We start from the raw sequence: 16,459 nt of genomic DNA, 5'->3' as shown, positions 1-16,459 counted from the left end.
TCAAAGTGGTTGGGATAGATATATAGTTGCATGCTCTTAATGAATAGAATGATTTGTTCTAATGGTGTTTGTAAATAGGATCACACGTCCGCATCTTGTATAGAAATTAACCACTAAGAAGAATATATGCAGTATTATTTGTTGAAACTGTACTTCTGATTTGATTTGAAACTGTCTCATTGCTATCTGTTTATCAATAAAACTTTGATAAAAAATAACCCAAAATAATCCAATAGTCCATAAGCCAGTTCAGTAGCCAATGAAGCTTATTCACTAGTGAATAACCAAGATAAAGAGGACAAGGGAGAACTGAGTAATGAAAGGAGGCAGACTAAAGCCATGGTTGACCTATTTGATAAGGCTCACAACAAAGCCCACAATTCTAGAGGACTCTCAGCTAACCCATGGAGTAATGGGAACAAGTCAGAGCACTTTGAGTGCCAATGACCAGGGCAGCAAGGAATGGAAAGCCCACAAAAACCACCTGTCCCTTGTCAGACCTGGAAGAACATGGTGGAAGGCTCTTGGAATTAGAGACAATCTTGCTCCCAGGTAGGTAAGGTCACCCTCACCACGGTGGCCAGAGAAGAAGGTCCAGACAGTGAGTTCTGCAGGTACCTGAAGTAGCCTTCAAGACTCCCACAAGTGTGTCCTAGCGATTCTGATGGGTCTGGCCCTTGTGGAAACTAGCTAAATCACCATGGCATCTCCACAAGGTAGCGATGAGCCCAAAACAACTACCTACCTCTTGTTCTTCTCAGCATTCCCTTCATGCAGTGTGCCAAGATGATCTACTTCACCACCCAGGATGATCTCCAATGAGCCCTCACAACGTCATTGTCTCACCTCCCAAGGTCCCACCCCCCTTTAGGAACCTATAAATACAGCTGCCCTCCACTGTTTGGGCCTGATGGTTCCCGCATGTCTTTCCCTGTGGTCCTCCCGTGTCCTCAATGAAAGTCTCTTTTCTTTCCTGTCACTTTGCTGCACCGCTGCCATGGCTGCCACCATCACTGCTGGGTGAACTCTGTCAGATTCTACAGAAGCTTGTATAACTTTAGCTGTGGTTGGTAAACACATTACCCTCCTCTGTGATACAAGCGTGACTTCCTCAGTTCCAGTTTCTTACTGTGGTGAGCTTTCATCCCATTCTAAAGGTGTAGGGGGCCTTGAGGGAGTTAATCAAATAGCTTTCTCTTTGCCCCAACTCTGCAGTGCCCTTTGGGAGAGTTCCTTTCTCAAACTCCCTTCATAGTGACACCAGAGTGCCCCACACCAAAGACTGGAAGAGATGTACTGCTGTTCGTATTCAGGGCCACTCTGACACTCAAACCTGGCAACCTGTTCCCTCTCCTCTAGGGACTCAGCCAAACCGACCACATGGGCTGATGTGTGCCAGGAACAGAGCCTTAAGCACAGTGTGATGGCACCCCAGAGAGGGCTGCCAAGGCCAATGTAGACTGTAGTAGTCATTGAGCTAAATGTTCCTAATCTAAATCTTCATAGAGAGTATTTCCTTAAGATAGAAGCTAGACTGAGGTTAAAGTCTGTTGTTGATAAGTTGCTGGCTACACGATTACTGATACAAGCTAAGAGACCTACACTTCCCAAAGAAAGGCTTACTACAGTATGTAATGACCTTGTCATTTGCAGCCCTGAAGGAGCTAGCTGATAACACCATTAAGATTCTCAATTTTCCAGTGAAACAGGGTTATAGTATATCCCAACAGAAGTCCCAGATTTCTCATCAAAAGGTGACTTGTCTGAAATATATCTTAACTCCAGAACAAAGAAGATTGTCCTCTAGGAGAACAAAAGCAGGGATGGCCAAATAGTTTAGTGGATTAAAGTGCCTGCTTAGGCAGATGCAGCAGCTGGGGTTCAATCCCTGGTGTGTCATGCTGGCCCCGTGCCGGACCCTGGGGCACACTGAGACAGCAATTGAGACTGGACATGGTGGCGCACACCTGTAATCCCAGCACTTGGGAGGCTGTAAATAGGAGAATCACTATGAGTTCAATCTAGTAGTGAGACCCAGAACACCCTGTAGACCCCTAAAATACAAAAGAAGAAGAAGAAGAAGAAGAAGAAGAAGAAGAAGAAGAAGAAGAAGAAGAAGAAGAAGAAGAAGAAGAAGAAGAAGAAGAAGAAGAAGCAGCAGCAGCAATCTGCCCAGGGTCCTCCAGAGTCCAAGCAACAACTTTCTTAGGGTCTAACAATAATTGTTAGCTGAAGCCCACACTGGTGACCAGGTCCTAAGCAAGACCTAGAGGGAGGGTGGACCCCAATTTTCATCCAAATATAAAGGTGTTTTCACAACTCTATTAACCACTTTTTTCCCACTAAGAAAGAGGAAACAGGCCAGCCAAATAGCTTAGTGGATTAAAGTGCCTGCGAGCAGGTGCAGAAGCTGGGGGTTCAATCTCTGGACCTGCTGTGCTGGCCCTGCCCCCAGGGCATGCTAAAACAACAATTGAGACTGGGTGTGGTGGAAGGTGCCTGTAATCCCAGCTCTTGGGAGGGTGTAAACAGGCGGATCACTATGAGTCCAATATAGTAGTGAGACCCTGAACACCCTGTAAACCTTTCCCTAAAATACAAAAATAAAATAAAATAAAATAAAATAAAATAAAATAAAATAAAATAAAATAAAATAAAGAGGAAACAGCTAGTTAGAGTCACTTCTCCAGCATGAAGCCCAAGCCACCTAAGATGCTTATGGACAAAGAAGGATGAGAAACTTATAGACACCTGTGAACAGGAAAAAACCTTAGATTTCTTTTCACAAAAGAAAACATCAAGGCCTGGCAGATAGCTCAGCAGTATAAGAGCCTGCCTGGCAAGTGCAAGGACCAGGGTTTAATTCTCATTACTGCATGCTGCACTAGCTCCAAAACCAGATGTGGTGGCACACACCTGTAATCTCAGCACTAGAGAGGCTAAAACAGGAGAATCACTATGAGTCTGAGCTGTGTGGCGAGACTCTGTGCCAAAAACTATAAAACAGTCTGGTCAACCTGATAACTAAGAAGAGTTTGCTTTCTGTAAGTAAAGTGTATAAGTAAACTCTGACACTTTGGGTTTTTATTCCAACTTATAATATGACAACTTTTTGGTCTTTTCTGTGTCTTTTGGCATCATCCCAGATTATGTAAAAAAAAAAAAAAAAAAAAAAACCTGCCTTAATTAGAGATAAGGTTGTCTATGCAACCTTAAAAATCACGTCCTTCTCCTGTCATCCACAGCCACCTAAGAACTTGGCAGACAGCCTAGACGAAGTTGTCCAGCATATTCCCTTCTGTCAAGACCAGATAGACTCAGCTGCAACAAAGGGACTGCTTGTCCCTGATGAGGAATGTGTTTCCTTTGTCAACGGATCTAAAATAAATAATAAACACAGCACAAAATCTGACTAGCAATACGTCCAAGACCCATGAAAACATTGTTTGAGCCATCAATGTCTTGGTAGAATATCTGGAGTTTGGGGGTTCTCTGAAAGCAAGACTGGAATCCTTGACCAGTAGCGCCCAATTCCTGCTTGGGAGTGGAAGCTCCTCAGCTCTAAGCAAATACAGCCATGGCAAAAGCGTACTCAGGAAAAGACCAGAACACTGACAATCCAACCCGGCTCGCAAGCAGGGCAGCAGGTCTGCCTGTGCCTCATCCCACCTCTGCCTGGTCTGTGCCTCTCCTGGTCCACCCACAGGATCAGCCTGCTTGCAAAGATGTCCCTCTGCACTGCCTCGGTTCCAAGGGAGAGACACACGCCCCCCCACCCATGCTGCCCACGTACATCAGGACACCTGCAGCCTCAGAGACTCCCTCAGTGAAGAGTAAAAGGGGTGTATGGAGGAAAAGGGGAAGAAGTCTATATGCCTGGCAAAAGGTCCATCAGGTTGGGGGACAAATCACAGCCCAAAGCACAGATGGCCAAGTTCAATGGAATTCTGCGCTGCTGTACGCTGTGCCCAAGATCGTCACCAGGTGGCAGCACAGAGCGCAGTGGGCTCAGGAACTGCTTCCAGAGGGCACAGCCTGGGAGCACTTTCCAGTCTGTCTAGGATGCAGGGACCACTCTCCCATGAGGGCATGGCAAGGGGACAGAAGGCAGCAGAGCTTTGCTGTCCGATGTCCTTGTGTGCCTCCCGCCACCAGGGAAATAAAAAACATTTGACAGGCTTGTTAACATTCCCTGCCAATGACTTAAAATAATGTTTTCAAAAATTCTTCCAGAAATGATGCTATTGTAGAGTATGGAAAGTATTGCCTGACCCATTCATTCATGTTAGACAATAATAATAAAAAGATGGAGATAGAAGTCTTGAAATAAGAATAAAGGTGAAGGTGCCCAGTGCTCAACTACTGACCCTCTATCTGGTCAGCTCTTCTAGCAAGGAGGCTTGGCCACATCTGTCCCTGCCCCTGGAAGATGGCTTCACTGCCCTTCCATCACTTGCCCTTGTAAAGAGCCTGCCCCAGAGGCAAACATCTGTCATTTGGCAAACAAGTAGGCTCAGAGAGCCCTGAAAGCCGTGATATTGTGATGTTCTTTCTGCCCAAATTAACAGCACTTAATTTGTCACCAAAGCCAGGGTCCAGGCAGAATCTGCAGGTGCTCACAGTTGTAGCCTTACTTAGGGAGGAGGCTGATAGACTCTCCTGCCTTCAGAAACTCCATCCAAAGGCAAATATCCCCGGGGGTGTGGCCACACGCAGCCCAAGGACTATTCAGTACCAAAGACTTAGCCCTGGAATTCCTACACACTCACACTGGGGAAGGAAAGAGAAGCAGGTAGTCAGTCCCCAACTCCAGGGTTCCCCAAGCTTTCTGGACTACAAGACACCAACATTAGCAGCTCACATAAATCCTGTAACTTCCAGAACCAGGGAGAGAATGAAAGAGAATATCACCTTGAGTCAATGCCATTGAGGCTGGGAGCACACACACAGCACTCAGACTCTGTCACACTCTCAACAACACAGAACTTCCCTGAAGCACAAGCTCATGATAGGGTTCATGTGCAGCCTCAGGACAGCTCAGAGAGGAGTCTGGGAATACAGATGTGGGTGTCTTTCCTCAAAGATGGGAAAGATGATCCAATGCCTGCCTGTGGATCCTCCCTGAAATGTCTAGTCTTCCCATGAATATAGTTAAGCAGGTGAACTTAATTTACCTCCTTGAGGTACCCCACTGTAACCCAATGCCAATCCTGAGGAGCCAAGGACAATGCTACAGTAAAACATGGGTCTGCATATCTCCCAAGCAATGTGATAGCACTTCTGAACAGACGTGTAATACTTGGTTGTTTACACAGCAGCATTGCTCTAAAGAGCTTTGCAGATGTTGTTTCATTAATCCTTACGGTTTTTTAAGATCTGTGGATGGAGGAATGGTGCACAATGAAAGTGAATGTCTCAGGTTCCTCAAACAACGAGCAGGCAGTAGAGTAGGGACAGAACAGACACCCAGGCCTGGGCTGAGGGACCAGCCAGGATCCCAGCTATGGCCCTGCATTAAAATGTGTAAGTGGAACACATTAGAATTTGGGGAGCTCCAATATGACTGCTGAAGTTTTGGGAAGAGATCAGTATGTAGCTGAGCTGGTTTGGAAATGTTTTGGAGAGATGGGCTACTTGGTCAGACAGGTGAGGTCACAACCCTGCCATGCACCCTGGAGGAACGGGCATGCTGGGTCTCAGGCAAGTAAGCCCGGCTTCAAGTGCTAACTAATGATGCTCAAATGCAGGGATACAAGCAAAACCGCAAGAAAGGACCAAGCACAGTGGTGCACACCTGTAATCCCTGCTACTTACAGGGATGGGCGGGTCACAAATTCTAGGCTCCCTTGGGCAATTTAGTAAGACAGTTTCAAATTAAAAACTAGAAAGGGGCTAGGAGCTGGGGATATATCTCAGTGAATGAGTATCCCAGGATTAAAACAGAAAAAGCTGGGCTGGTGAGATGGCTCAGAGGTCTAAAGCGCCTGCTTCCGCAAAGCTTAAGCAGGTGCAGGGGACAGCAGTTCCATCCCCAGCACCACATGCTGGCCCAGCCCCGCCCTTCGGGTGGCCTGAGCTGGCAAAAAAAAAAAAGAAAAACAAAAAGAAAAAGCTGAAGAAAGAAGTGTGCTTGAGAAACATCTGAAGACCCAAGGGCACAGGCTCTGATAATTGGAAACGATGAAGTGGTTAACTTCTGAAACCCCCAATCTGGGCATCCTTTGCCAGTGAGCATGAACATTCAGGAAGTGCTACTGCAAGCCTTACCTGCTCCAGCACTTGAACAAAATCTGCTCTCATCCAGAAATAATAATGAAGTGGGGTGGGGAGAGCCCTGTAATAGCCCTGTAACAGCCCATTAGTACCCATAGGATATTGTATTTGATTTGTAATTATTATTTTAATTAAACTCTTGCTCCCTTGCTCTTCATTGCTGATGGTATTACCGACTTCCCCATGGCTCTTATAAATAAAGATCTGGGAGAATAAGTTAAGCACAGTTGGTCTGCCGTAAAATCCAAATGTAAAGCACAGGGTACTGGGTCATCTCTCAGATCATCAGCAGTTGAAAAAGCTAGGCAGAAAGGAATCACTTACAAAATCTTTTCTAAGGTGCTGAAAGTGAAATTGGAAGAGAAAAGAACCCAGTGTTTCCCAAGATTTCTCTCTTCCCTGGCAGTTCCAGGGGTCAGTGAGACCCTTGACTGCTTTCCCAAGCTTGGACTCTGATGTCCCTCTCCAGATCTTCCTGAGCCCACAATTTACTCCATGAATTTTGCAAATCCCTTTTGTGCCCAAAGCTCCAAATGGGGCTGATCCATCTTTTATCTAACAGTGAGTCACACACAGCTGTCCAGGCAAGAAGATGCTGACTACTGCTTTCATGGAGGCCGAGAGTTCTAAAACCCTGTTATGTGCCAGCCTGCGCCGAGTACGTCCTGTACGCTCTAACGCAGCCAACAACCCCAGGGAAACCACTGATTTGCCTCTCTCCCATCTGCTCAGTAAGAGAACTTAAACACAGGGGGTGCCACGTGTGGTCCACCAGGGTTGCACAGCCCCCCAGACAGAGATTCAAGCCTGTGGCTCTACGTGTCCAAGTCTGTGGCTGAAGTGCTATAATATACAGCATGGCCTAGAGTAGGCTGAAATGAGCCGTCTCTTCCTGAACCTGTGAACTCACAGGTTTGCCTCTGTTAAGCGCTCCCTATTTTCAGCCCACTGATATCCTGGATGCTCTAAGGTTACATTTTGAATGCACAAGTAAAAATAGCACGTTTAGGAAAGGTAGCTTAGATTCTGGACTTAACTTAGCCCCCAGCTCTGAGCACCAGGTCATTCGCAAGATGGACCAGAACCTCAGAGCCCCCAAATCTTCCCACTTCTTTGGTCTGCACAGAAGAGTGCACCATCCCGGCAGGCTCGCAGCACCCAGGGCTGTAACTGCGGAGACTCACTGTCAAAAAGCCTTGTAAGAACATCGCACAATTCATCACACTGCACCTGAGAGTGTTATTCTTGTACCCTTTCTCCTCCTGTCTGGCTCAGAAAGCCTCTACCCTAGAGACCTGGACCCTGGCAACCACGGCCTCCTCCCACCCGGAGAACAGTGCGAACTTGGAAACAAAGCTGCCCTTGAAGCCTGACTGTTTAAAAGACTTTATGAAACCGCTGGGGCCCACGATTATTTTGCAACAAGTCATATCCCATGAAGAAAGTCACGTCTCTGCAACACAAACAGAGGGAGATTAAAGCAAAAGGCAGGGGTGGAGGCAAAGAGACAGGCCCCCTGCTGCTCTGTCTGGCCCTAATGGGGTCTTGTAGCACCTCGTTCTCCACTGAGACGGCGTGTTGATGACATATGGTGCTCATGCATCACCAAGCGACAGTGCTCTCCAGGTACCACACCTTGGAAACATGACCTGCGCCATAACAGGGCAACAGGGGTGACCTTTTATGCTAGGATGATTATTAATAAGGATGACTATTTTGTTAGTGACTTTTAATAAGGGTGACTTTAATGTTAGTGACTTTTTAACTAACATTTCCATTATTTTAAGCAGGCCTCAGTGTGTCGGAGGGATTGGGGTCCTAACTCCACTTTAGCATTTAGGTCTGGTGCGGTGTTTTCTCTTGGCCTTTGAGGGAACTCTTATAACAAAGAAACATTAGCTATTAGAATGCCCCAGTTGTGGCACAAGAATAGCTCTGATGTAAAACAGCGCAGGGTCACAGGGCTCCTCTGATTTTGTTTAATCATAGTTTATTTGTTGTTGTTTTTTAAAGACCTAGGTTTTTTGTTTTTTTGTTTTTTTGTATTTTAGGGAAGGGTCTACAGGGTGTTCAGGGTCTCACTACTAGATCAGATTCATAATGTTTCTCCTGTTTACAGCCTCCCAAGAGCTAGGATTACAAGCATGTGCCCAGACTCAATCTGGGTCAATCTGGGGGTGAGGCCAGCAAAGCAGGCCCTGGGATTGAACCCCCAGCCCCTGTAACCTGCTTGCAGGCACTTTAATCCACTGAGCTATTTGGCAAGCCCAATCATAGTTTGAAATAGAAGCAAAACATTAGATATGGCAGAACACTAAAGAAATCACCACCACATAAAAATAGTAGCACAAAGAAACTAGCAAGGCCTGTTTCTTATTACACCATACATCGCACAAGCAGAGCCTGCCCACGACTCCACCCTCATAGGCTGCACTGGGTGGGTGGGAAGCAGCCCCTATACCATCAATGATGGCACAGGGCCCACTCTCGGCCCTCAGAGTCCACAGGGAGCCCAAGGTGCGCTGGCCTGTTCTGTGAGCAGGTGGGAGACAGGCACATGGTTGGGTAGAATCTAGGTGAATGCCTTTATTTTGCCCAAGTGCTGAATTTTCCCCTTCTTACATCCCCATCCAAAAGGGAATCCAGGAGCTGGAATGTGAGATGGAGTTGGTGCTAGAGAAAACTCCCAAAGAACGCCTGCCTTGGGCTGCATTTGCCAGCTGGGATGGAGGAAGGACGCCTGCAGAGGGATGCGGCCCTGTGTGCAGCCCCTCCTCATATCTGACTGCTGCACACCCTGAGCACCCTGCAGCCTGAGGGATGAGAATCAGCTCCTTTCCCCACTCACAGGAAACAGAGGGTGATGGAATTCCAGGAATATTTTTCTGCCTTCTTGATGAGTTCTTTTTGAACCAGTGAGAAGACAATGGACCAATACCAGGGTTCCAGCTCCAACTACCAGAGGGAGGAGAGACCTAAAGCTCTGAGTACAATGCCCAGGATCCCAGTCTCGGGGGACAGCACAGTCTGCTGAGCAGGCCTCCTGAGGAGGAGGGGACTGAGGGTCGAGGGGGCAAAAAGAACCATAAAATCAGAAGAGCCCCACAGGAACACTGGCAAGGTGACCTTGGAGAAGGTGAGTGCTGCAGGGATTATCTTGAGGCCCCTGCCTGACATCACAACATGAGAAGCAGATCCTCTGTCCTTACAAGGCTGAGCACTGAACGAGCTTTAATTCTGCACAGAAGCAAGTCCCTGCCAAAGAGGAGCAAGTGTGTACAAAACATGGAAACCAAATGACTTGGATCTTGCTGGCAATTGGTGGCAGTGAAACCACGTCACGTAGCCAGCCCTGGAGGGTTGTTCCCCTTGTCTTCAGCATCATGTCTGTCCAAGATCAAACAACCACCATCCACAAGCCCCTCACATCCTCAGATGCCCCTGCTCCTGGGGGTATCAACAGGATGACACAGAGCAGATGAAATGCAAGATTGTTTCACAGTTTGCTTCAAGGAAGCCCACATGCTATAGGGAGTTTAAAAATACGTGATCTTGGCGAGTAAGCAGAACTGACCGTCTCGGAACAGGCAAAGTAAGGAGCTACCCACAGCCTCTCTCTCATTTTGACAAAGTAGTTTCTTGTCAGCAATGAGAGACTTCTAAGTGGCGCACAGCCAATTCCTAACACCAGCAACCACCAGGCTTTTCACAGCCCAGTGGGCTGGGCCTCAGTGGCAGTCCTGCTGCTACATAGAAAGCCCCAGGCGGTGGGCAGATCTCTGCTCCCAGCTACACGTAGCTTGGTACCAACTGCAGAAGTGTCCAGCAACCTGAGAAGCATCACACAGGGAAGCCACAGGCAGGGGCTCTCCAACTGCCTAGAAGACCATGGAACTGAAAGCCCCAGCCTCCAACAGGCCCTGCGTTGGGCATGCTCCACTGGGCTCCGCCTGACTCCTTCCTCAGGGCCATCAGCCACCTGCTGTCCTCACCAAAGCTTTCCCAAGGGCCATGTGCAGAGGTCAGGAAGAGCTGCAGATGCCATAAATTTATGCTTGGGCTTAGAATGTAATTTTAATCTCTCTTAAACTCAACAAACCACCAAATACATGCCAGATTTGTACATAATCCATTTCTGAGATTAAGGTGTTATAAAAAAAATGAAATTGGAAGTTTGCCTTAAAGCATTTTTAACATGCACTTATTGCCAATGGTATTTGTAACATGACATTAAGGTTTAAGAGCCAAAAAGAAGAAAAAGCACAAGCAAAACAGAAATCCCATGATCAATGCCCTCAGTCATTAGTTTTAGCAAAATTGCATCATAAAACAGCTTCTCTGGAACACTGACTTCTCGCCAGACGAAAGTGTTAACAGAAAGACAAATGGCTTTTTTGAAATAGGATGTTTTGCCTCCAAACATTCTGTTCTGCAGCTTAGACCTCTGCACTACAGAAGTCAGATCTGCCTGATTTCAAAATCCACAAATCTTGTTTAACAAATATTTCTGAGCTGCTGCAGGTTAACCACTGCGCCAAATTTTGTTGGCAACAAAAACCTGAATCAGATACATCTTCTGTCCTTGAAGAATTTACAGTGCAAGGGGGAGAGGACAGGGGAGAGGGGGCAACACAGCCAGGGACCTCATGTGCTGCAATAGGAGTGGCAGGGGGTGTGGCCACTTATGCATGGACAGGATGGTCAGTGGCATCCCAATATGACAGCCACAATCTCCTTGAGGTCACCCAAAACATCCAATCTGTAGACACTTGCGAGTCAACCATGGAGGCTGGAAGAGACCCTGTTTTACAATTATCTCACCAAAACAGAGAGGACCATATCACAGGCCCTTAGGATGGTGCAAGCCACAAATGAGCCTGCCCTATGTGTGTTCCAGTGCACTTCTACTCAGAACAGCAGTGTCACACACAGAATGGGAGCTGTAGAACAGTGTACAGGAAAACAAGGAATGCTTATTTTGTGCCATCATTGTCTTGGCTTTCAAAACTATAATACTCAACACACTTTCACCTTTTGCTGGTTTTTTTTTAATGTATTTTAGGGAAGGGTCTACAGGGTGTTCAGGGTCTCACTACTAGATCAGACCCATAGTGATCTGCCTGTTTACAGCCCCCCAAGAGTTGGGTTTATAGGTGCACACTACCACACCCAGTCTCAATCACCATCTCAGCATGTCCTGGGGGTAGGGCCGGCACAACATGCCCAGGACCAAACCCCCAGCCCCGGCGCCTGCTTGCAGGTGCTTTAATCAGCTGAGCTATTTGGCCAGCCCTTACCTTTTGCTGTTTTTTGTTGTTTTTGTTTTGCTTTCTGAGGCACAAGGGATTGAACATGGGACTTTTGCACTGAGCTGCATACCCAGCAACTTTGATACAGGGGTCTTTCTAAATTGCCCAGGCTGAGTTTAAATTTGTGGCCTTCTATAGGCATCTGCTGAACTCTCAGTGTACCTGGGAAGGAATGGTGGTGAGAATGAGGAGAAGATAGACAACAGACAATAGCTGGGTGGGGTGGCGGGTTTTTTCTCTTAAGCCTCCAAAAATGTAGAGAATTTATTTAGAACCTTTAGAGTTTGATATCCATTTCAACTTCTCTACCTAGCAATCAGTTAACAAGCTACAACTGCTTGTTCACGTGCTTCAAGGTGCTTCTGTGTTGTTAGTCTGGCTTCCTCCTGCATGTGTAATTACTTTCCAGCTTCAGCTGCTCCCAGCAACCTTCCTATCTCTGCCTCCTAGAGTACTAGCATTACAGCTGTAGGGCAATTGTCGGGGCTCACTGTAATGTAGGTGAAATATAAAAATGGGTTTTAATACAACGGGCTTCAAATTACATTCCAAAACCAATCATTGTTGTTACCCAGTCCAATGTGTGATACCTATTTTTTTAAAAAAGATTTTCTGTAGAGATCCAATTTACTGTCGGATCATGTCCCAATAAATATGGTAAATAAAAAGACTTTCACACACTTGAGCTATGCAACATCCTAGTGGGGAACACAGCACAACACTGAATGTCCCTGGATGACCTTTGGGACATGTGACTGCTGGGGGCTGTGGCTCAACGCTCCTGCTCCAGTACCCTGAGGGAAGATCTACTCTGTCACCAGTCTAGGAAAAGAGTCAAGTCCCAAATGAGAAGTATGACACTGACAGACACACATGACTTCTTCACCACTGTAAAGTCAAAACATCATGGCAAGTTGGATGATGGTCAATCAGGGACCACCTGTGATGTTATGACACAGTTACACTGCTTATCTCATAGCTGGCTATGGTGACATCACTGTGTAGTGGAAGCCGTATGCATCTTCCCGTACATCTAGGTAACCTCCCATTGTTGACCATGATATACAAAGTAGTGTCATCTATGAAGAAGCAAGTCGCCAAGCTAGAAAAGCAGAACTTAGAGTAAAAAGGAAAGTTAGTAATTTACTATGGGGGAAAAGAATTGATTAGAACTTCAAATTATTGAATCAAAAATTGAGCACAAATGCAGACTTATGTATCTGATAGGTACAAGCAGAATGAGCCCAGCCCTGTCCACACTTTGCACTGTGGCACGAACGGGGGATACTGTGTCTCTACCCAGCACACCCAAGGGAACAAAGATGTACTTGAAGAGTCAGGCTCTGGCCAGGATGCAGACAAAAGGAGGCAGGACAAGGGACAGAAAGATGAATGGCTGTGCTGTTGAGAGGGTGGCCAGCAAAGGATCCACTGCTAAGGAGGCAGGCCCGGCACCCAAGTGAAGGGATGAAAATCTGCAACTATCTTGGATCAGCAGGCTCTGGAAGAGAAAAAACCTGGTGCAAACTCTGAAAAGGGCAGTGGAGAGCCATGTAAGAACCTGCCTGGAAAGCACAAGGACTCAACATTGAGCCCCAGCACCGCATGCTATGTCAGCCCTGGAACCCTGGGCATGCCACGCTGGCCACAGAGACAGGATGTGGTGGCACATGCCTGTAATCCCAGCACTAGGGAGGCTGAGAAAGGGGGATCACTATGAGCTTGAGCTGTGTAGTGAGACCCTATACCAAGTAAACAAATAAAAAATTTAAGAAAGAAAAAAGGGATCCTTCGGTTCATGACTGTGATGATTGGGTGTTCATGCCTTATACATGAGATGTGCCTCCCTCAAACCTTGTTACAACATGGGCACATGACCCATCTGATGTGGGAAAAAAAGAAAGAAAAATAAAAGAAAAGGGACAGAGGCCATAATACTGGTTACTGTCCCAGGGCTGGGGTATAACGCCAGCACCCCCATCTTGAAGGAGGAGAGGCTTCGTTTGGCTCATGGGTTCAGGGGATTCAGTCCATGCTCAGCTGGCTCCCAGGCAGGAGCACTAAAACAGAAGTCCTGGCTGAGCAAAGCTGCTTAGTTTGTAGCAGCTACAGCAAAACACAAGAGTACCAGACAGGAAGGGGCAAGGAGGAAGGGGTAAGGGACATGATGCAGAACTCAAGGCCACATCTCCGTGACCACCAGGAGCACCCAGAACACAGCACATCAATCCCTGAGGCAGATTTTCAAGCCAACAAACTTGACACAGTTGAGCTTAACCATACAAGTGCCATGCACCAGGGACCAAGAGCCCAGGAGTGTGGTCAAGGCAGAGAGAAGAGAGGGTGCTCTGGAAGTGAGGGCACAGAGATCCTCTACAGCCAGATCAAGTACAGTCTTATAGCTAAGGTTGTTCTTTAAACATGAATCTAGATGTCTGCTCAAATAAATAAAATCATCTGTAGACATTATTTTTTGAGACAAGTTCTCACTATGTAGTTCAAGCTGGCCTTGAACTCACTATGTAGCCCAGGCTGATCTAGCTTCCCAAGTGCTGGGATTACACACATGTGTCACCATACCTGGCTCTGTAGACTCTTAAGTATTTGATTACACATTGCCCAAAATTAAGAGGGGTGACAGAGGTAATTAGAATCATCAGATAAGATATATCTTCAAGGTTGGCCTGTTGAGATGATCAATAGATTAAACACAGGCTGCAAGAGGGAGAGGAATCAGGGGCCAGTAAGATAGCTCAGCTGGCTAAGTGCCTGCTTGGCAAGTGCAGGAACTCTGGTTCAATTGCCAGCATGAAATGCCATACCAGCCCTACCCCAGGCATGCTGAGGCAGCCACCAAGACTGGGCATGGTGGCGCATGCCTGTAATCCCAGCACTGTAGAGGCTGAAAAGAGGAGGATCACTATGAGTCAAAGCTGCACAGTGAGGCCTTGTATCAAATACATAAAAATTGAGAGAGAGAGAGAGAGAGAGAGAGAGAGAGAGAGAGAGAGAGAGAGAGAGAGAGACTGAGAGAGATCAACTCAGTTCAAGATACCCAATGTTACTGAGCAGACAGAACTTGGTTTGGGGAGAGTGAAAAAATCAGACCTCATTTTAGGCCATTTTCAATATAAGATCAGGCCAGACAGCCATGGGAGAGGCCAGTGCACACTCGGATCTTAGCAATGAGCCTTGCGGATGAGGAAAACGTAAATGGAATGACCTGCATATACACTGTTTTTCAAGCCATGGATCTACATAAAATCACCTAGGACAGTGATGGCAAGCCATTTAGAAACCATGTGCCCAAACCACAACCCAAAGCCACGTATTTATTGCAAAGTCCCAACACTACAATTAAACCTGAATACTGAGGTTTTAATTAAAAAAAAAAAAAGTGGTGACTGAGAGGCCTGCATGCTCACTGCAGCACACATGTCATAGGTTCACCATCACAGTCCTAGGGAATGAGGCCATGGGGAAAGCTCTCTTGGTAGGTCCTGGGGTCCCCCAGTATCTGAAGTTTGAGAAAATAAAGAAAGATCCACTTGAGGCTGGTGAGATGGCTCAGTGGTCTAAAGCACCTATTTAGAACAAGCTTAGCAAAGCACTGGGACCGCGGTTCAATCCCCCAGCACCACATGCCAGCCAGCCCCGCCCCCTGGTGGGCTGAACTGGCCACACACACACACACATACATACATAAATAAAAAAAAAAATAAAAAAGAGGGGCTGGTGAGATGGCTCAGTGGTCTAAAGCACCCACTTAGAACAAGCTTAGCAAATCACAGGGACCGCGGTTCAATCCCCCAGCACCACATGTCAGCCAGCCCCGCCTCCTGGTGGGCTGAGCTGGCCACACACACACACACATACACACACAAATAAATAAATAAATAAAATTTTAAAAAAATAAATAAATATAAAAAAGAAAGATCCACTAAAAAGAAAGTTCAAAGAAAGAAATGCCACATAAACAGGATTCTTTTAAATCCATTCCACAGATGCTAGGGAAGTCAATGAAAGTTATATCTTTGCGCACACACACACACACACACGTGCATGCACACAGACACATGCATGCCTACTCTCCCCCATCCACACGTAATTACTACTACACCAGAGAGCTGGCTGAAAAGATAGGCTTATTCAGTGAGCACCAGGGGTTGCCTTCTCTCAGCACCTTCTACCTGCCGGGCAGAGTCAAGATCCTTCAGGACATGGTTGACATCCAGGGGGTGAGGCTAATAAAAGAAGCTGTCATGACCACTCTCAGAGCTAATGACTACCACACCTTCCAACCAACCTCTCTAAGGAATGGATTTAAGTTTAGGAAAGTGTCCATGGGCTGGAGGAGCTGAAACTTCTAAGGTTCAGGCCTAGGACCAATGTCTCCACAAGAGGACTCAGAGCCACCAGAGCCTAGTGACACACTGGCTGAGTCAATATTAGGATGGGTATGGCATGAGAGAACACCAGACAAGTGGGAGTAGCAGAAAGAGCTTTCTCCATGCCAATTTTCCTTCCCAGTTATACAAAGTCCTAAACTTTGGGATGAACAGAGACCACAGTCAGACCCTGCTCTCAATTTCTGATCCCAAAAAGTGACTCAATGCTAGGCCAGGATGACACTGAGAAAGGATCTACAAACTGTGGTGCAGGGCTCCAGGGTAAATCCTGAGGGGATCTGACTGACCTTGGCAGATACAGAAGTTATATTTCTTGTTATATATGCCTTGCTTTATCTTGGTCTTAACCATCCAGCAGAAAAGTAAGAAAACGAAGTATTAAAAAGCAAAGCTGGGGCTGGAGAGATGACTCAGTGGTCTAAAGCACCTACTTGAAACAAGCTTGGCAAAGCACAGGGACCGCGGTTC

At 46.7% G+C, this 16,459-nt stretch overlaps 1 protein-coding gene and 1 non-coding gene across 2 annotated transcripts in view; one reads left to right on the top strand and one right to left on the bottom strand.

Annotated features, from left to right (window-relative positions):
- The window catches only part of LOC101590098 (BMP-binding endothelial regulator protein), a 311,194-nt gene that overhangs the window by 276,229 nt on the left and 18,506 nt on the right, over nucleotides 1–16,459 (bottom strand). The gene's annotated exons all lie outside the window — the stretch shown is intronic.
- On the top strand, nucleotides 13,369–13,470 carry LOC111818169. The gene has a single exon (XR_002822226.1). It is a non-coding gene; the product is annotated as a small nucleolar RNA U13 (small nucleolar RNA).

The sequence above is a fragment of the Octodon degus genome, unplaced genomic scaffold (assembly GCF_000260255.1).
Source record: "Octodon degus isolate 3935 unplaced genomic scaffold, OctDeg1.0 scaffold00081, whole genome shotgun sequence".
Classification (NCBI taxonomy): Eukaryota; Metazoa; Chordata; class Mammalia; order Rodentia; family Octodontidae; genus Octodon; species Octodon degus.
Note: the sequence above shows the minus strand (reverse complement) of the source record. Positions and strands in the feature narration are given on the sequence as shown.